We start from the raw sequence: 24016 nt of genomic DNA, 5'->3' as shown, positions 1-24016 counted from the left end.
TACGTCAAGGAATGTCATTTTGACGTTACTTGAGTCGATAGAGAATTTTATGTCCCTGTGTCTATTATTGAGCCACTGGTGGAAGTCACCCAACTCGGTGCGGCTCCCCTCCCACAGGAGCCACACGTCGTCGATGTATCGGTACCAGTGCACAATTTGATGTGCAAAAGGGTTGTCTGACTCGACATATTTTTTCTCATATTCTGCCATATATAATACGGCCATTTCTGGGGCATAAGGGCACCCCATAGCGGTGCCCTTGACCTGCATGTAGTACTCGTCATTGAAGCGGAAGTAATTTCTTCTGAGGGTTATTTCGGCCAATCGCACAATGAAGGAAGTTGGGACTCTATGTGGTCTTTCCCTTGAATCAAGATAGAGTTCCAACACCTCCAATGCTTCATCCTGTGGTATCTGGGTATAAAGGGAGGCAACATCCATGGTTACCATCAATTGTGATTTATCATTGAATGGGGTCCCTTCCACCTTCACCAGAAAATCAGTCGTATCTCTTAGATAGGACCTCACATTTGTCACAAAGGGTTTCAGAAAAAAGTCTATATATTTCGACAGGGGCTCGAGACATGAATCGCACCCCGAAACAATTGGTCGCCCTGGTGGGTTTGTTAAATTTTTATGAATCTTTGGTAAGAAATATGCCACTGGGGTTCTAGGACATTTCTTTACCAAAAAATCAATCTCTTTGGGGCCTAGGAAGCCATTTTCTTTACCTATTTGTACCACTTCTGTGATTAGAGACTGGATCTGTTGGAGTGGGTCCCCCTGCAGTTTCCTGTACCATTCTTGGTTATTTACCTGCAGGGCCCCTTCCGCGAGATATTGGTCTCGGGGCCATAGCACCACTGCTCCACCCTTATCGGCCTGTTTGATGATCAAAGAATGATCATCTTTCAGACTTTTCAGGGCCAATCGTTGTCCCTTTGAGATGTTTTGTTTCACGAATTTATGTTTACTCTCTAGTTTGTTAATAGAGGATAACAGGATTTGTTCAAATGCGTGAACCTGTTTAGGAATATTCTGATGGGGTACAAAAGTGGACTTGTTCCTAAGGCCTGTGGTTTCCAAACTCATACTGGGGGGTTGGTTTGCAAAAAAGACTTTCAGTCGAATTTTGCGGCAAAATTCAATTGCCTCTAGTTTTATTTTAGTGAAATCCGTTTGTTTTGATGGAACAAATTTGAGTCCTAAATTAAGGACAGATTCCTCATCTTTTGTCAAGGCCCTGGCTGATAAGTTCACTATGGTGGAGGAGTCCGCTACGTTTTGTAATAGTTTCTCCTGGTTCGCATCTCCCATGCGGGTTTGAACCTCACCTTTTGCTGTTGGCCTTTCTCTAGCAGTGGTGCTATGGCCCCGAGACCAATATCTCGCGGAAGGGGCCCTGCAGGTAAATAACCAAGAATGGTACAGGAAACTGCAGGGGGACCCACTCCAACAGATCCAGTCTCTAATCACAGAAGTGGTACAAATAGGTAAAGAAAATGGCTTCCTAGGCCCCAAAGAGATTGATTTTTTGGTAAAGAAATGTCCTAGAACCCCAGTGGCATATTTCTTACCAAAGATTCATAAAAATTTAACAAACCCACCAGGGCGACCAATTGTTTCGGGGTGCGATTCATGTCTCGAGCCCCTGTCGAAATATATAGACTTTTTTCTGAAACCCTTTGTGACAAATGTGAGGTCCTATCTAAGAGATACGACTGATTTTCTGGTGAAGGTGGAAGGGACCCCATTCAATGATAAATCACAATTGATGGTAACCATGGATGTTGCCTCCCTTTATACCCAGATACCACAGGATGAAGCATTGGAGGTGTTGGAACTCTATCTTGATTCAAGGGAAAGACCACATAGAGTCCCAACTTCCTTCATTGTGCGATTGGCCGAAATAACCCTCAGAAGAAATTACTTCCGCTTCAATGACTAGTACTACATGCAGGTCAAGGGCACCGCTATGGGGTGCCCTTATGCCCCAGAAATGGCCGTATTATATATGGCAGAATATGAGAAAAAATATGTCGAGTCAGACAACCCTTTTGCACATCAAATTGTGCACTGGTACCGATACATCGACGACGTGTGGCTCCTGTGGGAGGGGAGCCGCACCGAGTTGGGTGACTTCCACCAGTGGCTCAATAATAGACACAGGGACATAAAATTCTCTATCGACTCAAGTAACGTCAAAATGACATTCCTTGACGTAGAAATGAGAGGTATTGACGGGTCCTTAAAGTCCACACTTTTTAAGAAAGAAACGGACAGGAATACCATACTCCATTATGGGAGTTCACATCCCAGAAATTTGAGAGCAAATTTGCCATATGGCCAACTCCTGCGAATAAGGAGAAATTGCTCAGAGCTAACACAATTTGAACAACATGGATCAAGATTTTGTGAAGAACTAACGCAACGCGGGTACCCTAAAAAGCTTCTAAAGCATTCTTTTAAAAGAGCACGTTGTACACCAAGGGAGACCCTTCTTGAAACAAAAGTTAAACGTGACCTTCAGAATCTGGTCTGCGTGACGACATTCTGCCCAGAAACCCATAACATACGCCAAATGGTCTTGAAACACTGGCATTTACTGGAACAATTAGAGACACCGATTCCCCGTCCCATATTCGCTTTCAAAAGAAACCAGAATATTGGCCAACAACTGGTCCGTGCGGACGTAAGATTGGCCAAACCCAAAAGTGACCTGTTATCTACATGGGGTCTCAAACCCATTGAGGGACACCACAGATGTGGAAATTGCATCGCTTGCGATTCAACTATTGAGGGCACGATTTTTCAACATTCTAACATATCCTGGACCCATACCAGTTTTACCAACTGTAAAACAAAAAATGTTGTTTACGCCATAATCTGTTCCTGCCACAAAATTTATATTGGCAAGACCAATCAGCAGGTCAATGTACGCATGACACAACATAGGTCACGCATTAAAAAGAAAGTGTTAACTGCGCCCCTGGTCCAACATTTCTCCGAAAAACAACACGGGGAAAATGATTTCACTTGGACAGTACTTTTCAGTATCAATCAACCAAAAACGGGGATCAATATTGATCACATCCTCTTGAAAAAAGAAGCTTATTTAATACTGAAGTTCAACAGTACCCAAACCGGGTTGAACTCACTCTCTGAAATTTCGAGATTGTAATGTATTCATGCACCCACTAGGTCGGAAACTACAACACCCACAATGCCTAGCTGTGGGCTTGCAATGATGTAGGAGCCCTGAACAGCCGCCCGGCTGCTCCTGCGTTTTCATTTCCTGGTTCGCTCTGGTCGAAGGAAGGTGAGCGTCCGCGTTACTCCTCATGCGTGAGACTGCGGTGCCCTCACATTTTACTGGGTTAATGACCATAAGGCCCCGGTTTTGTCTTTCAGCGCGAGAGAAAAGTTTCTTGATAGAACGGTGAGGAACACGACTCCGCGACTGACATAGCAAGTTTTAGACAATCAACACACGGAATGGCGGTCGTTGACGCCCCGTGTCTACTACCAATAAATCGGGTAGGTGGCTTTTAACCATTCCCGAAATACTTGACGAACTTCAACACAATTTATGCCAATACTGAGCCGGACCTTTATAATTTACAGGTCGCAAAGAAAGTATAAAAGGAGCACACGGAGAATTCAATAACGCATTCAATGCAGCATTTGAAGAAGGTATGAACGTGTTGCATTAGGTCTGTTGTAGTCGCTTGGCACTGGCCCAGATGGCTTTTTAAGTCTTCACTACTACTATTTTTTCAGAATACCTCCCACTATCATTGATTTCTGCGGCAACCCCTCGTGAACAAACACCACCACGAGAGTCCCCCGCATTCTCCATAGAGGTAATTAGTTCAGCAAAGTCAAACCAGCCCTAGGGGGGCCTTGTAAAAACGTCCTTTTGTAAATAAGGTGTAAATACTGAAACAAACTTCGTTTTATATTTTTTGTTTAGATTGAAAACATTGAGAGAGCCCTGAGGAGAATCTGTAATCCTTGACAGATTCGAAACGCGTTGGCAAGGCAAACGACAGATAGAGAGTTTTAAATAATTGCACTTTTTGGGTGCAGCTCTGTTGGTCAAGACTAATTATGGATCAATTTCTGATGTCTGTCTAATCTTTTACAACCTTTTGGGTTCAATAACGGTTGTTGATTATCTCGCAAAGAATAATTATTTGCGCACATAGAATTGTTATTGATTTCTCATCCGAGGAGTTTGTTGATGAATGTTTGATTTATCTTTTATGTGATATTTGTTAGCACTTGTGAAATATGTCTTAATGTGTTGTATTTGTACATAGGTGTATGGAGTGTTCTTCTCGCCTATTGATTTGTTAAATCATTCCAAAAATAATGAACAAAAGGGTTAAATAAAATTCCCCATACAAACAAAGAGACGTTGTTATTTGTTTGTTGTCTCTTAAAACTTTTAGTGAGACTAAATAATGAGGTGGGCCAGCAATATTTTTTTGTTCCACTTGTAAATTGGGTCCAGCTGCCCCCTGTCCCAGGACCAAACTCCGTTGTTGTACCAACAGTGTCAAATGCAGCACTTAAATACAGAAGAATTAAGGCCACCGTCAGACCCTCATCCACATATCTCCTTAAGGTCTCAGTAGACAAGAGCAATGCTGACTCAGCCGAGTGGGATGCGCGGAAGCCAGATTGAGTAGGATGGAGCAGCTTGTGAGTATCAATATAGGCTGTCAGTGGTTGTTAACAACCTTCTCCGCGATCTTGGCGAAGTAAGGTAGGAGAGAAATGTTGACTAAGGAATAGTGTAAATAACTGTTTCCAACACCTTCCCTAATGTATGTAGACTGGAGTTGGAATAGTAATTCACACTATTCCTAAATCCAGCGCAAGCCGATGGAAGGACTTGGGTTGTGAAAACCGCGCTCTAACAGAATGCGTTGAAATGGCCTTTGATGCATCATCATACATCCTTCAAGAATTAATTTCTAAATAACGTTCAACATTAGTGTACAACTCTGCAAAATATGATGTTAAAGCATGGCCTCTAGGACTAGATAGACTACTTCTCTGACACTACAGTCATTGTCAAAATTACTTTATTCGATTAATACAATATTAATCTTCAAAGTTCAAATATACATCACAAATATATACTATAAAAACACAGTTAAAAAACAGTAAAAAAAACAATTAGAAATCAATTTCTCTCAACAAACATGCAATTTTTTGTTTTCATCGAGAAATGTAGAAAGGAGGCAACACAAAAGCAAGTTAAAGGGTCTGGAAGCATTCGTAAGAAATATAGGGTCAGGCGACATTGCCTAAAGTTAAGCTTCCGTATAATTGGAATCGAAAATCTCTCACGATGATCACAATAAAATTTACAAAAATGTGCAGATCAGTTTGGAGCGAGGAACCATCACATGGGCAACATGAAAGATCATTAGTAGAATAAGTAACAGCAGGGAAGCCCAACATGCACGTAATGAGGTTAAGGCGAAACCTTAACAAAATGAATCTGTGACGAGGGTTTGTTACAAATTCCAGATAAGATGGTTCCCCCTTGCTCTGCATTGGGCCCTGAAGATACTCTCTGACTGTAGGTTTACTATTCTGGGCAGTCAGTCCCGCCCCATTTGCAAATTTTAAAAAGTGGCCTTTTATGACCTTTTTCGAAATAGCCACGCATTTCTCTGGGGTTTCGTACGTGAAGTGAAGAAAAATTAGGTCCGAAGTAATTTGTATTAACGGTAAACAACCCGAAAATAGCTGGGTAGTTCCGAGGGACAGTGCTCCCAGGAGGGAGTCAGGGCTCCACGCAGGCAGTATTAATTAAGAGCCAGATGAATTAGTTTTCTTCACTTATATCTGACTTACCGCCAGCGCCCATGTCATCCAACTTGCTCACCATTGTCCTGAAGATGAACCCCAATAATTAGGTTTGAAACGCCGATGACCACCCCACAACATGAACTCCTCATAACATGTATAAATCATTTATGGAGTTCACAATATTGTTGTCCATGCGATCCATTAAAAAAAATCCATTATCACTATTTTACACCACGCGTTCTTTCACTTATTATGTGAGCACTCTAAAATTAAATTTGTTCACATAAATATCTGTCATCTTTTGACCTACATGACCCTTTACAGACTGTCTCTTGCGCCCTATTGAATTGATTTAATTTGTAAAAAAAAAAAAAAAACAGTGCACCTTTCTGGGTCACCCCTCTTGCTTTTGGACCTTTTAGGCCACACTTTGAAGCATTGTTCTTTAAATATTAAACATGTTTGTGAGCATAGGCCCCCAAAGCTTAGGAGAGTCAGTAAAAAAGTCTATTGGGGTGCCATCTAGACCAGGAGCCTTATTGCTAGTGCTTTGTGCCAGGGCTTCACTAATCTCTAAATTATTAAAAGTGAGAGAAATATTAAGTGGGGAGACAGGGTCCTCACACAATGCCAAAGTACCCTTTCACTTTGCATTCAAATTTTTACTAAAATGCTCCACCCAGGAGTCCTCATCCACATAATTGTAAAGGTTGGGGTATGTATTTGATTTTAAGAATGGGGCATTAATCATTGCCCAAAAATCCCTCACGTTACGTTATTTGTGGCAGATGCTTGGAGCAGTTTTTCCCATGCTTCTCCCTTCAGTATCTTAAGCCTATTCTTCCTGGCCGTGAAGTACCTTGGGCGAGCCTATTTGACCAGGATTGGGTCTCTTGGCATGCACTTAAGTGTTTGATCCAGGTGAGAAAATGCTTCAGTGCAATTCCGGTCAAACCATTTCTGGCCCTTACTGTTTAGGGACCCACCACTCTTCGAAAGATTCTTTTTTACTTCTAACAAAATGGCTTCAAAGGTCACAATAATGTTCGGTGAGTCCGGGTTTAAATCCAGGCCTATTGCTATTTTCTTAAGCCTGCTAGAGACTACCCGGGGCTAAGTACTGCCCTGTCAATGCTCTCCCACCTAAATGTTATCCCATTCATCCTTGTAACCTAAGGTTTTATATATAATATGTTGGAACCATGGATACCTACCCAATACATATAACAAGATGCAGCTGCATGATCACTGAAGCCTGAGAATGTAACCGTACTATTGCTAAGAGCTCATCTCAGGAAATCTGAGGCTATTGTAAAGTCAATCGTGGAGCTATTTAGGTTAGAACAGAAGGTTTTCAACGGATGGCCAGTGGATTCCGACAAAGGATTCCTTATCTCCAGATCTTGTGTAATAATGAGCTTATTTAGTACTACATTCCCATAATGGTTGTGGCAAAAGTGAATACTACCCATCCCCCCGTCCTCATCTGATAGGCTACATATTGAGGTTAGTGCAAAGGGGCAACAGTGTATTTTAAAATCACCCATCCACAACACTACTGGATGCAACCTTATGCATCTCGCGCCTGATAGATTGTTATTAAAATTCATCAATAAAATAGTGTTCCCATCGAGACCTTTAAGGTGCAGCATATTAAAATATTGACAATCATTTGTGGGAGCAAAGTACTTCAAATCTCAGGTTATTCTTTAAAAGTGTCACGATCCCGCCCCTCGCCCGACCCGAGGTAGAAGCAGTTGCGGGACTATAATACAATCTATAGCCATCTTTGTAACAGGTCCCACTGCCCAAGTCTCTTGCAGGCAAACTAGATCAATCTTAAGCCATTCTGGATCCAGCAATTTGTGCCTCAGGCCTGCAATATTCCATGTATTAGCACTAAATGTGTTTATTTTCTATTTCTATTTATTTTATTTATAGAGCGCCCAAATCACCCCATAGGGTATCTCTGCGCTAGGACCGCTGTGAAAAACCAATGAGGGACATTCAGAACAGTGAGGTTTTCAACCACTTTCTGAATGCCAGATAGTCCGTGTATTGATGCAAGTGAATGGGGAATTCAATCCAGTAGTGTGGGGCCAGATGGTAAAAGGCTTTGCCACCTAAACAGTTTTTTTAAAGTAAGGGACTTGGAGCCGTGCTTTAGCTCCAGAGCAAAGGGGTCTGGAAGGAGCATAACTGATAAACTTGTTGTTTAGGTAGCTGGGGCCTAGGTTGTTTAATTCTTTGTATGCAATACAACAGATCTTAAATTTGATCCTTTTCCGAACTGGTAACCAATGTAGTTTTTGAAGAAGAGGGAGTGATGCGGTTCTGGGGGGGCATTGGTCACCAGGCGGGCCTCAGTGTTCTGGACCACCTGGAGTTTGTTTATGGAGCTTTCATTGGCTGAGATCAGCAGAGCGTTGCAATAGTCAAGACGGCTTAGGACTACTGCCTGGATCAAGGTTTTCCGAGTCGATAGTGGCAGAAAAGGTAAAACTCTTCTAAGTAGGCTACGGTAACATGCTCCAGCGGTGGAGGAGGTATGGTCTCCCAATGTAAGTTTGTGGTCTAACCGAACTCCAAGGTTTTTTACCACCAGGGGAAGGACTTCATTCCTCTGGGCATCAGCTAGGGGGCCACTTCACTGTAGCTTCCCCAAACAGCATAATCTCCGATTTAGCTGCATTGAGCTTGAGAAGGTTTTCTTTCATCCACTCCGTGATGGCCTTCATACCCTCAGCTAAGGTGGTCTGAATGTTGGTATCTGTTTTGTCAAAGGAGAGAAACAGTTGGGTGTCATCGACGTAGGATATAGAGATAAATCCCAAATTACTCAAGTCGTGCCAAATGTTAAATAAGGTAGGTCTCAAACATGAACCCTGTAGTACACCCTTGGTCACCCTTGTGGTCTGTGAATGAAATGGACCTAGGTTAATGGTCTGCGTTCCGTCAGACAGAAAGTTGGTCATCCACTCCAGCGCATTCCCTTTAAGGCCTATGTCTCTCAGTCTCCTAAGTAGAGACTGGTGGGAGATTGTATCGAATGCAGTGGATAGGTAAAGCATCACCAAGAGTACCGCTTGACCGTTATCCAACAGCATCCGGATGTCGTCCGTGACTGCCACGAATGCAGACTCTGTGCTATATCTGGGACGGAATCCACATTGAGAGGGATCCAAGCAGTTAGAGGATTCAGCAAAATCTGATAAGTGTTTAACAGGTTTTTCCAAGATTTGCTTTGTAAGGGAAGTAGGGAAAAGGGGCTGTAGTTGGTTAAGTCTTCTTAGAAAAAGTACCAAGGCACATCCCTCTCAGTTGCTATTCTCCAAATATCATTTTCGCCATTACAACTCCAAAGACAAATGATTTCACCAACTCCTGTGTTCCTCAAAAAGACATGTACAATGTTAAATATTATTCCAAGTCCATTTATTAACAATTCCTTTCTTTTGCCACACCGTCACAGCCGACGCGCGTTTCGCCCTCCGCGGGCTTTTTCAAGGCTAACAAATTGTATGGTGAGCATGTATCTTTTAGTAGTCAACAAGGAATCGTATGGTCTGTGAGTACATGGGTCCTTTAAAGCTTTTGTTTAATGCACCACGAATTCGGTTTGTGTAGTATGGTGTCAGTCCTTCTGTTCTTTGGTCAGTGAACAAGTAATTAAACGTCTGATGGAGCCATGATAAGTCCCATCGCCATCTCGTGTTCAATCGGCTTTCGTATGGAGTCCCGATTTCATTTGGTCTGGTTAAGTCTTCTGTAGGGAGTTTAGAATTTTTTCTAATTGGAATAATCTGCGCAGCTTTCCAATGCGGTGGGAGACTGCCTTCTTTCATGGAGCTGTTTAGGATAGAGCAGATGGTGGCGGCTGTTTTAGCAGGAATGAGATCTAGTGGAGACCCTGATTTGGCGTTTCTTAATAAAGCTTCAGTCTCCTCTGTGGTGAGTAATGGGAAGTTCTCAAGCATGTGAGGAATGGGATTGGCCGGTGGGAGATCAAGCTTAGGGTCAGTCTGAGGGCCCTTAGACAAGATGATTTTATCATAAATCATATCAATTTTCTGAACTAGATGGCTAGCTATATTGTCGCACATCGTTGGGAGATAGGACGGATTCAATGTTGCAGGCTTTGGGGTTGGTGAATGTTTTTAAGATCTGGTAGAGAATTCTCGGAGTGCTCCCAGCTTGTTCAAGTTGGTCTGCGATGTGAGATTTACAAGCGTTTTTCAGGTTATTGTGCTAGTGCATTATTTTATTATTATTTTAATTATTTATATAGCGCAGCTGATACCTTGCAGGCTTCCTGGCGCTGGAGAATACTTTACTGAAGAAGAGACCGAAGTATGTAAAGGCGGGGAGGTCTAAGGGAAAAGCCAGGTCTTGATGCACTTCCTAAATGGAAGAAGTTGAGGGATCTGGCGTATGTCAATGGGCAGGCTGTTCCATAATTTGGCAGCTGCGACCCTAAAGGATCTACCCCCAGTTCTGGCTTTGTTGTATCTGGGCACCCTTACCAGATAAGCCGAGGATGATCGCAGATCTCTGGTAGGAGTATACCACAGAAACAGGGCTTGCAGGGGCCTGGGCCCGAGTCCATGCAGAGCCTTGAATACAATGCAAAGGGACTTGAAAGCCACCCGCTGCTTTAGGGGTAGCCAGTGCAGTTCGGCCAGTGCCGCTGTGGCCGAAGACCTTCTCGACCAGCCAAGAGCCAGCTTGGCCGCGGCTGATTGAATTCGTTGCAGCCGGTCCAGTAACGTGACAGGGGACTCAAGGAGCATGGCGTTGCAGTAGTCAAGGCGACTCAGAATCGTACACCTGACTACCAACGCCCAGGCTTGTGCAGGGAGAAGTGGCATAATTTTTCGCAGGGAGCGTAGCAGAGCCGTGCAGATCCCCACTGTTTTTGCCACCTGGGTTTCCATACTCAGCTTGTTATTGAGCATGACCCCCAGGTTGCGGACCGAGGAGACAGGTTTAGGTTTCTCCCTTGTCTCAGGAGGCCAGAAGTCATTCGGGAACTGGCAAGATAGAGTGGTGCCAGCACAAAACAGAACCTCTGTTTTGGAGGCGTTGAATTGAAGGGAGTTCCTATGGAGCCATCCAGCCGTTTCTCTAAGACACTCATGGAAGGAGGTCAGAGAGATGGAGTCTTCTCCTTCCCAGGAGAGAATGAGCTGGGTGTCGTCTGCGTAGTTAATTGTTTTTAACCCGAATGACTTAATTAATGTGATCAGTGGTTTACGGTACACATTAAAAAGGATGGGACTAATGGAAGATCCCTGGGGAACTCCCTGTGGCACAGGTGAGAAGGCGGATTGGAATGGGGGGAGGGAGACAGCCTGTCTCCTGTCCTGCAGGTAAGAGTGAAACCAAAGCAAAGCTGTGCCTTCCACACCAGCTTCCCTGAGTCTCAGCAGCAGCGTCCTGTGGTTGACCGTATCGAATGCGGCAGACAGGTCCAGCAGTATTAGTGCTACTGGCTGGCCCCTGTCTGCACGCATGCGAAGATCCTCCATGGCTGTTAAAACCGCAGTTTCGGTGCCGTGGGCAGGGCGGAAACCGAACTGGAGATCGTCTAGAAGGTTGTTCTGCTCAAGATGAATGGAAAGGCAGGAACTGACCCATCGTTCCACTACTTTCACAGGGAAAGGCAGTAGGGAGATGGGTCGATAGTTAGAGAGACAATCTGGGCTCAGGGAGGGTTTCTTCAAGAGCGGAGTGACAAGCGCCTGTTTCCACGGAGTTGGGACGTAGCCACATTGCAGAGACTGGTTGCATATTTACATCTTTACATCTTTCTTTGTCTGCTGGGTAATGTGAGAGACGCCATCAGCGTTCAAGATTTTTACATTGACTTTTTTCAAGCCGAAGGGTGGCACAGAGTACCACGGTGTCTGGTGGCGTTTATGATCGCAGGGCACTGTCTCAAAGGAGCCAAGCTGTTTAAGGTGGATGGCAGGCTGGAATTGAAGGAAGTTAGGCGTTCATCTACATTGTCGGTATCTGAGTATTGAGGTGGAATAAAAGTGGTTTGAAAACGTGATGGTGTAAGTTTGTGTCATTGTCTAGAACTATTTTTGGTGTAGACTTCGGGGACAGTCTGTGCCTTTGGGCCGTTGATACGGAACTCGATCGTGGAGTGATCTGACCATGTCAAGGGGTGCTTTGCTCTATAGGATATATTGGGGGAGTTTGTCAGTATTATATCTAGCGTATGACCTGCCTGGTGACTGGGATCCTTATTTATTTTGGTTAGATTGAGTGAGGACAAATCTGTCAGGAGGGACATCACCACTGGATTATCTGGTTTTTCGCTGTGCACGTTAAAATCTCCAAGAAGTAAAAAATTCCTGGTTGATAAAACATGCAGAAAAATTAATTCCATAAGCTGCGTGATTGTGTTGGCTAGTGGTCCTAGGGGGCGTTATACTAAAGCTCCTTTCCAGATGAGACTTTGGTATATGTCCATTCTAAAAACTAATATTTTCAGCTGGTTGTTGCACATTTGGTCTAGGATGGGGATTGTGATGGGGTCCTTGTAAATGATTGCTATAACTCTTCCTGCTCTGCGCGGTCTATCTAGTTTTTGTATGTGATAACCTTCTGGAAGTGCCACTGCAGTGTTGGAGCAAGGCTTAGTTCAGGTTTCTGTCAGGAACCCTATATGAGGGTCAGTGGAGGACAGCAGGTCCCATATGTTGACTGCATGCTTTGGCAAAGACCTTACGTTAACCAGAAAGCAGTTCCAGCCTTCCCTGCTGTCTGTCCTAGGAGAGCACTTCCTGCCTATGGAGTGGTGAGGAGTTTGAATACCCTGCCCAGTAGCGATAATGTCTCTCGGTGGCCGAGTTAAATGTATACTTTGGAATTTACAGGTAATGCAAGAGAACGGGCCAACTACTTCTGGGGATGTTGCGCATGCCTTATTTGCTATCCGTCTAGTTGAATAGTCGTAGTTAATCTTGACTAACTTTGGCTGGTGTAGGTGTGACAGGTCCTCACCTCATTTCTTGGTTTTTGGGCAAAACAGGCAGGGGTTCCTGCTCCTGGCGACGTCCAGGCACGGACGGGGTTGCCTTAGGCGGGCCTTCGGCGCGCGTCCGCTGGGCGTCTGTCTAGGCATGTGTTTATGTATAGAGGTATGCTAGACTGCTAATCTCCCTTCTGGAATCGGGCGGAAGTGGTCGTAGCTTACTTCCGGTAGGAGGCACCTCCCTCCAAACAATCAGAACAATCTGCGCTGGACCAGGGAGTGACACCGTTTTTAAGTGCAACAGGTATGCTAAATTGAGGTACACAGTGACAGATAGGTAAAAATCAAAGTGCTAAATCGGCGATTTAAAAGAGCGAGCAGAAGAACTTTTGACACGAGTGCCCTTTCCCAGGCGCTCTACAAGTGCTGTGATTAAGCTAAGTTCAGTGAGTTTGAAACAAGTGATCAGGAAATACATATTGAGACCCCTCCTTAATTCTCCGCCAATCGCAGGCATCCTGGTCCGACAACACCAAGAATCGGTTAAATGTTGAAAAAAGGGGTACTGTGTTTACTCCGCACCACGTACATGATTGGGCATCCAATAAGTGTGAAATAGGGTTGGGAGTCCGGTTTCCGTTTATACCTGGCTGATGCGTCGAGAAGTTGTAAAAAAAAAAAAAAAAGCCAAGAGGTAGGGAAAATATTTCTATTGATGCTGTTGGCATATTAGGTAATGGGAATAGTAATTTTTCTGCCATGGCTGGAGACTTAAAAGCTAAAACCACACAGTCCCCCATAATAGATTGGACTTGTTTGCCCAGCCAGGAAACTCTGCATGCCATTAACATTTTGAAGTGTCCCTCTGACCGATTATTGGTTGTTTTATAAATCCAGTGTTGAGCTTTGTGAATTAGTTGGGTGGTGGTTTCTAATTGATCTCATTGTCAAACAGGGGTGTTTACCAAAATAACCACATAGGGACATGCAGCAGTTGGGAGGTCTAGCCTCGGCCCCTCATCCAACCTTTGTGTAAGGCGAGGGCCCCCTATCCTTATGGCCGAGATGCCCTGTTCTGTGTCCCATGGGTCATAAGATCGGATGACCTTCGCTTGCTCTGTTACTTACTTCGCGGCTGACGCCGGAGGTAAATTGGCCACATTGAACAGAGGTGGAGCCGGAGTTAAAGGTGCCATGATGTGAGGTTTCGCCAGGGGTTGGGGGGTTTGAGCTACTGTTGGCCATGCAATTATCACCTACTGGGGAATGTTGCATCAGCCCTATAGAACCTCTGGGCTCAACATCACGAAGTGGCACATGTCCCGGAAATGCTTGTCCTTTGTTACCTTTTCAATAGATTAAAAATGTAGGCATATTTAAGAAAAGAGCTCGTTAAATTTTGCAAGAAGATAGTACAAATTCAAAACCTTTTGTGGCATGCCAATCAGCTGGGGTTGCGGGTTCTCCATTGTTACCAACTGGTGGATTTACTGCAGCCAATTTGCATTTTCTTGGTCTCTTAGAGTTATTGATGCAATGGGTTTTAGAAGGGCCCCTCTCTTTTATAGACAGGTGCTACATTGTAGAAAATTAGAAATATTGATGTACATAAGCAACGTTCATTTCCCTTTTCCCACTCCTCTCCCTGCACGCACCATGAATACCGTAAAGCATTGACTGCATCCCTCTGCCAGCAAAGGCCTGTACCCATGTGTACATGACAGCCATTTTAGGCACCCTGGCCTTTTGCCCGCCTAAGATTAGAATCACCGGCTTCCCTTCTGCGCGTATTTGAAACCCCCCTCTCTCACATGCATAGACCATGAAACCCTCTCCCTCTGCGCGACCCTGCCCTGAAAGGCAGCCCCTTCTGCTTGACCCACGCAAACCCCCCATTTCCTCTTGAAGAGGCATTCTTCGCCTCAGCTGACATAGCCCTCCCCAGCTGCACCTGACTGCCCCCGCTCTCTCATGCATAAGTCATAGGACCTCTCTCTCTGTGCGACTCTGTCCCTGTGCACACCCTGGCTCCCCCTTCCCCTTCTTCCTCACACGGGCAAGTCATAAACTTTCTTCTGCAAGACTCTGTCCTTGGGAGTCACGGCCGCGCCTGACCAGCACCTCCTCTCCTTTCATGAATAACCCCTCTGTTAGTAAACCCTCCCTCCGCGATTGACTGTCCACACATGTCTGAGGTCATCGTCTAAGCCAGGAGATGCTGTTTACTGCTTATTGTATGGGGTCACTCCTCTTCAAAGGACCCACTATTGATCCTGGCCACCCCACCCCCTGGGCTATGATCAGGCGCACACATCCTAAACAGTTGACGGAACACTCAGCTGCGTGATTGCCCTCCCCTCTTATCAGCAGGTCAAGGGTCCCTATTGTGAACACATGTGGGGTAGGATTGACACGAGGATTATGGGGATGTCTTTTCCTTGTTTCACAACATCGTGATTGTAATGCCAAGTGTTTTGTAAAGTATAAAAGACGGAGTCTCAGCTCACTTGTTAGAGCACCTCCCGAAAGACACTGTGTTTCGTGTCCGAAATGACAGGCTCTCCTCATGAGAAATAAACCTATGTTCTTGTGATTCCTGCTCCCAGCGCCCGTCTCTTTATTTGGCAACTATTCAGAATGGGAACTAAGAGGCGGTTTGCGCCAACGGCCCAGGGCATCGATGGTAATATGGGCACCTTTTACAATTGGCGTCCCAACGCGGGGTCCATCAGTGACATAAGGTCCGGTAAGAGATCCAGACGAAGAAGTGAACATCTAAATGATCGGAGTATACCTGCCTTGAGAGGGCCCTCGCCCGGCTGCCGATCGAAAGAACTTCACCAATTCTGAACGGACCTCTCTCGAGTGACCTATTGTCCTGACTGGAATCCCACAGGAATGCTGCATGGAGAAAGAGAACAGTCGGGCGCTGGAGGAGGAAGACGAAGAACTGTCCGTATGGTCCGGTCCGGGTAAGATTAAGTAGGGCGTTTTGCGCCTGATTGGTAGGATGGTTTTATCCATCTGATTGATTGATTGATTGTATTGGAATCGGTATTTGAATACTGATATTGTTGTTATTGGTTCAATTAGCTTTGGATGCTACTTGAAATATTGGTTCTCTTCTTGAGAACGAGACATTCTCTGTTTGCAAACGGCGGCGAATAGGAACGTTCGTCCCTCTTTGCAGATAGAGAAGGGTAGGTAATGCAGACTTTTGTCCCCGTTGTAATCCGTCATGCCTACTTTTCTCCCCACTGATTGTTTGAAATCGATTAATAATAGATTGTTGCTCTTTGAGATCTTCCCTGTCCACAAACAGAGACGAATAGGAATATTCTGTTTCCCTTTGCAGATAGCGAAGGGCAGGTAATGCAGACATTTGTCCCCGTTGTAATCCGTCATGCCTGTTTTTCTCCCCACTGATTGATTGGTTGCCTGGACATTGTTGTTCCAGGAATTGTTTCGTTTGAGGTATTTTCTACCTGCAAACAACGTGGAATAGAAATATTCTATCTAGTCTTTGCAAGTAGTAAAGGGTAGGTTATGCCCCTTTGTGAATTCGTCAGTCCTACCCACTCCCCACTGATTGTTTATTTGGGGGGTAGCTCGCATGGTCCGTCCAGGAGGCTACCCTTATGGAGGACATATGCTCCCCACTCACGGGCCATTTAGTGGAAGTAGATCATCTGGTCCGTCCAGGAGGCTACCCTAGTAAATGGAAGTACATCCATTGGTCTGTCCAGGATGATACCCTAATGAAGGAATATATGTTCCCCTTTTGATTGATAATCTAGTTCCACCCGGACCATTTATTGGAGGTAACTCACCTGGTCCGTCCAAGAGTACCCCTAGTGAAAGGACATATAAAAATGAAGTGATCACCGTACCCTACTAACAGAAAACTTTAGCTCGAAACACGCTAAGGAAAAGAAGGAAAAATAAAAAGAATTCGGGCTAAGTCAGTAACCCCCTGATGAGCTTTCGACTTCACTAAAAATAAGAAACATTAGAAACAGTTCGTAATAAGAAATATAAGATGGCGAAAAATCGACAGCAAGACAGTCACGAGGTAGCTAGGCTCCACTGCCTATTCCTGCTCCCAACATGTCTGCCTCATTGCCCACCACGCCCAAATAACGGTCACATGAAATAGAAACAATTCAATAGGTACCTACCCCCATTCCGGAAGCTCCCGAAGTGCAACAGGTCCGCGGCTACGCCCATCCGGAAGGCGAGGCCTCGATGCATGCAGGGCTCGCCTGGCCGCAGTCGGAAGGGGAGGCTGCTGGGCGGACGGCCCAGAAAACCGTGATGACCTCTCTTCCTCTCCTCTTCTGCTGCCCTGCAGGCCACGGGGGGGGGGGGGGGGCTGTCTTGCCTCAGCCTCCGACCACCCCCCCCCCCCCTCTCACTCTCGCCTGATCCGGCCTGCAAAGAAGGCCGAAGCTGAAGCAAGGACGGCGGCGCTTACAGGAAGTCCCGCCACATGTCGACGCCTGGACAATTGTAGGTAGTCCCGCCACATGTCAGCGCCTGGACAATTACAGGTAGTCCCGCCACATGTCAAAAAGGGGAGGGTGTCTTGCCTCAGCCACCGACCCCCCCTCCCCATCTTCATCGCCTGGCACGGCCTTACCGAAACACTGGAGCCGGAGAGCGGCGCGGGGTCGCTGGAAGTGGGAGGTGACGCGAACGAGCCTCCCCCACCTCCCTCCAGGTGGAGGCTTCCAGCAGCACCCCAACGCTCTTGCTTAAAGAGGGTCCACATCGAAAAGCGGTCTTTTGCCCGGTACGAGCGTACGCCCCATGCCTTCTCTCCTCAACTTTGAAGATTCTATGAGAGCCGGGGGGCACCGCGACCCCTCCGCATGGGCGCCCCCATCCTCCTCACTGGGAACCGCGGCATCGGCGCACTCCTGCCAGCGCCAGCCTCAGTTTGGAAATGGCTAAAACATCGCCAAGGTACAGACTTGTTCAGTTCTGGTGGAACACCAGAGTGACCCGGTAGGAAAATTGTTGCCGCCCTCCCCACTCTTTGACTGATGGTCCATATTGTTAGACTGTTGCCACATTACACAAAACTTTTTGAACTACCAACGGAAGATTCTGGTCCAGCCAAGAGTCATTGGAGACATTCTGACTATGTTGGAACCTGCCTGACCTCGCCCAAAATGGCGCCGATACACGAAACAAAACTTTCAAACTCCCTGTTCACCCGGATTGCTCGAATCTTGATGCTCTGAGATACGTGTGCATTTTTGGACAGTGAAAGTCAATAAGATGGATAGTGATTATGTGCTTAGAGAAGAAAGCAATATAGATATTGATCATATGTTTGGACAATGAACTGACTTAGGGTGGGTACTAATTATGATAGGGAAAATGAATTGGTGTAATTCAGATAATGAATGAGCATTTGGATAATGGATTAATGAATTCATTGAAAAATTGAATTCTTGACATTCATCATGCTTGCTCTGTAGGGAAGTTTGGTACGATTTTATTGCACTGCTGCACTTTATGCAATGAACTACCACCAACTTCGTTCTTCTTATGTACAGCTTCAATCTGCTCCGTAGCCGGTCCACTGGGTTGTAGGCCTGTATTTATATACCAGAACCCATTCTTTTTATTAAAAGTATTTTGAAAAAGAAAGCGTAGTTGTAGCGGTTGCATTAATGAGTTTTGGATGTTTTGCTACTGTGAGCGAAGAATAAGTATGATGAAAGTTAAAGGTTAAAAAGGACCAGATATTTAGCAGCTACATTATGTGTCACAGGCAGCCGGAAAAGTGTTTTAGATGCCTTAAAATGACACCACAGAAATGCCAACTGACCGCCACCCTTGCACCCAACAAAAGGGGTTGCGACCAAGTAACTCATGTAGATACTCAGATCACAAATGATTATATATCTGACATTACTGGTCCCTCTAGGCTTAAACGCCGAGATGGTAAAGAAATGCATTACGTGGAGATAGGTCGAGTATGTGGTAGGTAAAAACATTTTTCGATTTATGCGCGCTGATGTGTTTTGAATGCTGCACCCCCTCCCCCTTCTTCTCCTCCCTTCTGCAGGTCACGTCGGAACGTCGGCTGAAGTATGGGAAAGCGACGATCGAGCGACCGACAAAAGGAGAAAAAGGGGATCTGAGCATAGTACTTGTGCTAACAAACTTTGACAGACATAGACGTAGATATGACTGTTCCGCCGTTAGAGCCTGACGACTGGGAGGATGGACTGACATAGAAACTTGACGGGTACTGTATGACGGAAATCGACTCGAAATTAGCACGCTAGATAACGCGATTATGACGTTTAATTAGATAGGGAAAGGACTAGGAAAAGTCCCAAGGTAAGGGTACCAAGGCACCACCCGTCTGGGAAGTTAGAAATGTTGCTGATGTTCAAAATGCACTGCCCCCCCCCCTTTCTCACACTCTTATAGATATAGCCAAGCTGTCCGACTGTTCTCCCGATCAAATGCTTGCCGTTGCCTCAGCCTGAAGAACTTCCCACCAAAGGAAGAAACTGAAAAATGGTTTAAGAACCAACCATGGGTAAATAGCGCGACCAGGTTAATTTCTGATCGACTAACCGAGGTGTAAGTATTGGCAATTGAGAACGCTCGCAGAGATAACAAGCGAGAAGGAAAAGGAGGGAAGGGTAGAAAGAGCTAAGCACGTAGATAAATAGGATAGTAAAGATACGTAGGATATAATATGGATTTTGTTGGCCAACTATTGTTTTCTGTTTTGTCATGAATGTCTTATATATATATAATACGTGTACTGTCTTCCTCTGTCTGAGTTCGTGTGTGTGTGTGCTGTAGGGGTTTATGTTCGCCCTTTGTTTGAGTCTCTCCGTTACCTGACCCCCTGCTGTTCTGTGTTGTGAACGCACTAAATGACCTATTTTTGTACACATCTCTCTGTCTTTCTCTATCTCTATCCCACCATTTTCCTCTCTATATCTCTCTCCCTTTCTCTCTCTCTCTCTATCTATCTCTCTCACTCTCTCTATCTCTCTAACTCTCTCTATCTCCCTCTCTCTCTCTCTCTCTCTGCATGTCATACGTGTACCAAATGGCTCGTTTTAGATTGCGGACGACTCCCACTCTGAGAGTCTCTCTATTTCCATCTTCCTTTTTATGGTAAAACAGTGCCTCGCTGGCACCAGTCTGATTGGATACTTATTGAACGCAAAGGTGTTCAGCGAAATTGACTGAAACTAAAATGATTGTATCTCGCCATATTACTACCTCTCCTTTCTGCAAAATGAATGAACTCGAATTGGCTGAGAAGGAAAGGACAGGTAAGACGACTAAGGTCCCCCAATTTGGCCTTTTATAGGGGAACTGTATGTCAATGGCACCTTATTTTTCTGTTCACCAGAGACGGACACCAACGTTTAGATTGACCCCCAATGCCCAGATTGCCCCACCCCCCTTTTTGCACCCAAGCGTGAGCGCCCGAAGCATCCCCGCCCCATTTGATAGACCCCAGCTGCTGTCCCGGATATAAACATGATGACCATGAGTAACTGTCGTCCCTCGAGAAAAACATGTTTTGCCCCGACTCTCGATGATAGCGCCCCTGCCCTGTTTGAAAAGGTTAGCCAGCCTTGAAGGGAAATGTTCCGAAATATTGAATTTGATGGAATGCACAGTTGATGGAAATATTATTTATCCTCACTTGAGTTATAAATGGGACGATGAATAAACTTGGCATGAACTCAATAAGAATGCCGACATATGCACTGCCTGGTAATAGACCTCTGACTGTGACCGATGAGCGTATCTCCCAAGTATGTAGGATTGAGGGAGGAATTCACATGCGTAGATGTCTTCTTCTGCCAGTTCTCTAAAAACTTGTTTTGTACCTATTCAAAGATTCACGATCACCGAAGGAGAAGGGTCGGACGTGACGTACAGCCTGGCTGCAGATCTTGAGACACGTGTGACCTCGACCAAAGGTGGAGCTGCAGAGCAACAAGATACGGGACGAGACAGCAATTCCAAACGTGGAAAATGAAACTTGGCGGGCTGCCCTGAAGCCCTCCGCCTGCTAACCCACGTGTGCCTGAAGTCTCCGTCCCCCTTCTTTGGGCCCGACTGATGGGCCTGCCTGCTTGTTATCCTTTGCTCCCTTGGTCCCTTTTGTGTGTCCCAGGAACTCTGACCCAACTCCGCCCTCTCTCCTATCGACTATTTGAACCACACACACCCTCTTTTCCACGTGACTTATTGCCAAAAGGAAGAACTGCATTCAAGTAGGAATAGGGTGTTGCCACGGAAATATAGGTGCCGAGCATAAGGCGCCGCTAAACGGATTGTTTGGGGAACAGGACTGTGGTCTAACAGCAGAGGACTGACTGCACCCTGCAACGCGTAAGGATAGACCCGGGCTGGACCTATAGCTCCACCGCCGGTGCTCAACAGCGCCAACGAAAAGACACGGACTAGAGCCTACCAGTGATGGCTCACTGCTAAAAAAAAAAAATAAAAAAAAAAGACACTGTGACGAAGAGATCTTGTGTATTGAACTGAATTCCGCCCTCAACTACTTGGTCAAGATGTTCATTGGTCACATTTTCAAGTCAGAAACGTTTATGCTATGTAGTGCTTTGAAATGATAGGAACTCGACAAATGCAATCTCCTATATGCTGCATTCTGCCAAACACATCAACTGTCCATGATTATATGCCATATGTTAGTATTGACAAATGCTAATTCTTCGACCGCACCTGTTTATATGTACCCTCATCGATTACGAAAATGAACTTTGCTATGTAAAAAGGGGCGACTGTAGAAAATTAGAAATATTGATGTACATAAGCAACGTTCATTTCCCTTTTCCCACTCCTCTCCCTGCACGCACCATGAATACCGTAAAGCATTGACTGCATCCCTCTGCCAGCAAAGGCCTGTACCCATGTGTACATGACAGCCATTTTAGGCACCCTGGCCTTTTGCCCGCCTAAGATTAGAATCACCGGCTTCCCTTCTGCGCGTATTTGAAACCCCCCTCTCTCACATGCATAGAGCATGAAACCCTCTCCCTCTGCGCGACCCTGCCCTGAAAGGCAGCCCCTTCTGCTTGACCCACGCAAACCCCCCATTTCCTCTTGAAGAGGCATTCTTCGCCTCAGCTGACATAACCCTCCCCAGCTGCACCTGACTGCCCCCGCTCTCTCATGCATGAGTCATAAGACCTCTCTCTCTGTGCGACTCTGTCCCTGTGCACACCCTGGCTCCCCCTTCCCCTTCTTCCTCACACGGGCAAGTCATAAACTTTCTTCTGCAAGACTCTGTCCTTGGGAGTCACGGCCGCGCCTGACCAGCACCTCCTCTCCTTTCATGAATAACCCCTCTGTTAGTAAACCCTCCCTCCGCGATTGACTGTCCACACATGTCTGAGGTCATCGTCTAAGCCAGGAGATGCTGTTTACTGCTTATTGTATGGAGTCACTCCTCTTCAAAGGACCCACTATTGATCCTGGCCACCCCACCCCCTGGGCTATGATCAGGCGCACACATCCTAAACAGTTGACGGAACACTCAGCTGCGTGATTGCCCTCCCCTCTTATCAGCAGGTCAAGGGTCCCTATTGTGAACACATGTGGGGTAGGATTGACACGTGGATTATGGGGATGTCTTTTCCTTGTTTCACAACATCGTGATTGTAATGCCAAGTGTTTTGTAAAGTATAAAAGACGGAGTCTCAGCTCACTTGTTAGAGCACCTCCCGAAAGACACTGTGTTTCGTGTCCGAAATGACAGGCTCTCCTCATGAGAAATAAACCTATGTTCTTGTGATTCCTGCTCCCAGCGCCCGTCTCTTTATTTGGCAACTATTCAGAATGGGAACTAAGAGGCGGTTTGCGCCAACGGCCCAGGGCATCGATGGTAATATGGGCACCTTTTACAACATCAGGTGGGGTTGATCCCGCTGGCATAGGATTGGCAGTGCTAATCCTGGTAGACATGGGAGGGCTGGTTACGGCCATTTGTGTGCTCTGTGTCTGACCCTCCTGGAGCGTCACACGTGTCATGTCCCTATTTGTATCGTCATCCATGATAGTCTCCTCTCCACATGGGCAATCTCTATTGCTGTGGCTAAAGAAGTTTTTGCTAAAAAGGTATCTAAAGTTGTAAGGGTTACCTCTTCAGCGGACAGGTGGACTATCTTCTTCCTCCCCATACTTTGGCTGTCTTTTTCACCATCTTCAAGCTTTTCTTACAGCAAATGTTAGAGGGGGGATCCAACCCAGCCTCTTCCGGGCTCTGGCCCGGCAACGCCCCCATGTGCGAGTCCTTCTCGCAGGGGGTGATGGGAGTTCAAGTCTCCTCAGCGGTGGCAGATAGTGTCCCCGCACAGCTCTCCCCCAGCGGGAAACAGGTTTGTTGGCCGATACGCCGCGTTCTACAATTTTGCTTTCCAGAATATGGGACAGGGCGAGATAATACGCCCAGGAGATTTCTGGCGTTCTGTGAATGAGAGCGGAATTTTCGCTAAGCCGTGCCTTCAACACAGTTACATGGTGTGGATATTATAGTAGAATGATTGTGTGATGCCTTATGTGCACTCTCCTAAAGCGATTCAACCTTGGGGATCGTAAATACCTACCTGAAGCGAAATGTTTGCTCGTGAAGCTTCTGGATATTGAAGGAGCTATTCTACAGGACCAGTGGAATTAATTTGGTCTCTACCTTTACCGGCGCTAATACCTGTTCACTACTTCTTCTAATAATCTTCGAACTTTGATTGAATTCTTATTCTAATGTTGCACTGAGGAAGCTCCCAGTGAGGGAGAGAAACGCGTTGGCTGATCTTTTTGACAAAAGTGATTTTTTCAAAGAATTTTAAAAAATAAAGAAGTTATTTTCATATATTTCTGCCTCTTTGGACTTTGTTTGGAGTTGTGGACCCCTATCAGTATTTAAAAGTACTTAATGATCTGGAGCACAGTGACGTCACTCAGCAGCTGACGCAGGGGTTGTTTGCACAATTGTTTTGACACATTTCTGGAACTGGGACGGAGGTGCGGCATCCTAAGGCCCGCTGCTGCTCTTTTCTCAATATGGCCCAGCATGATGTAATAGGAGGCAATAAAAGGCCTGAGCAGGTCCGATAGATACACGCTACTGGTGGTGAAATTCCCTTTCTATATGTGCATATACTACACAAACCATACAAG

At 45.7% G+C, this 24016-nt stretch overlaps 1 protein-coding gene across 5 annotated transcripts in view; it reads right to left on the bottom strand.

Annotated features, from left to right (window-relative positions):
• The window catches only part of SGIP1 (SH3GL interacting endocytic adaptor 1), a 1273000-nt gene that overhangs the window by 873495 nt on the left and 375489 nt on the right, over positions 1–24016 (bottom strand). The window lies entirely within an intron of this gene.

This window comes from Lissotriton vulgaris, chromosome 1_1, assembly GCF_964263255.1.
Source record: "Lissotriton vulgaris chromosome 1_1, aLisVul1.2, whole genome shotgun sequence".
Lineage (NCBI taxonomy): Eukaryota > Metazoa > Chordata > Amphibia > Caudata > Salamandridae > Lissotriton > Lissotriton vulgaris.
The sequence above is the reverse complement of the archived record's forward strand: the minus strand, read 5'-3'. Positions and strand labels throughout refer to the sequence as shown.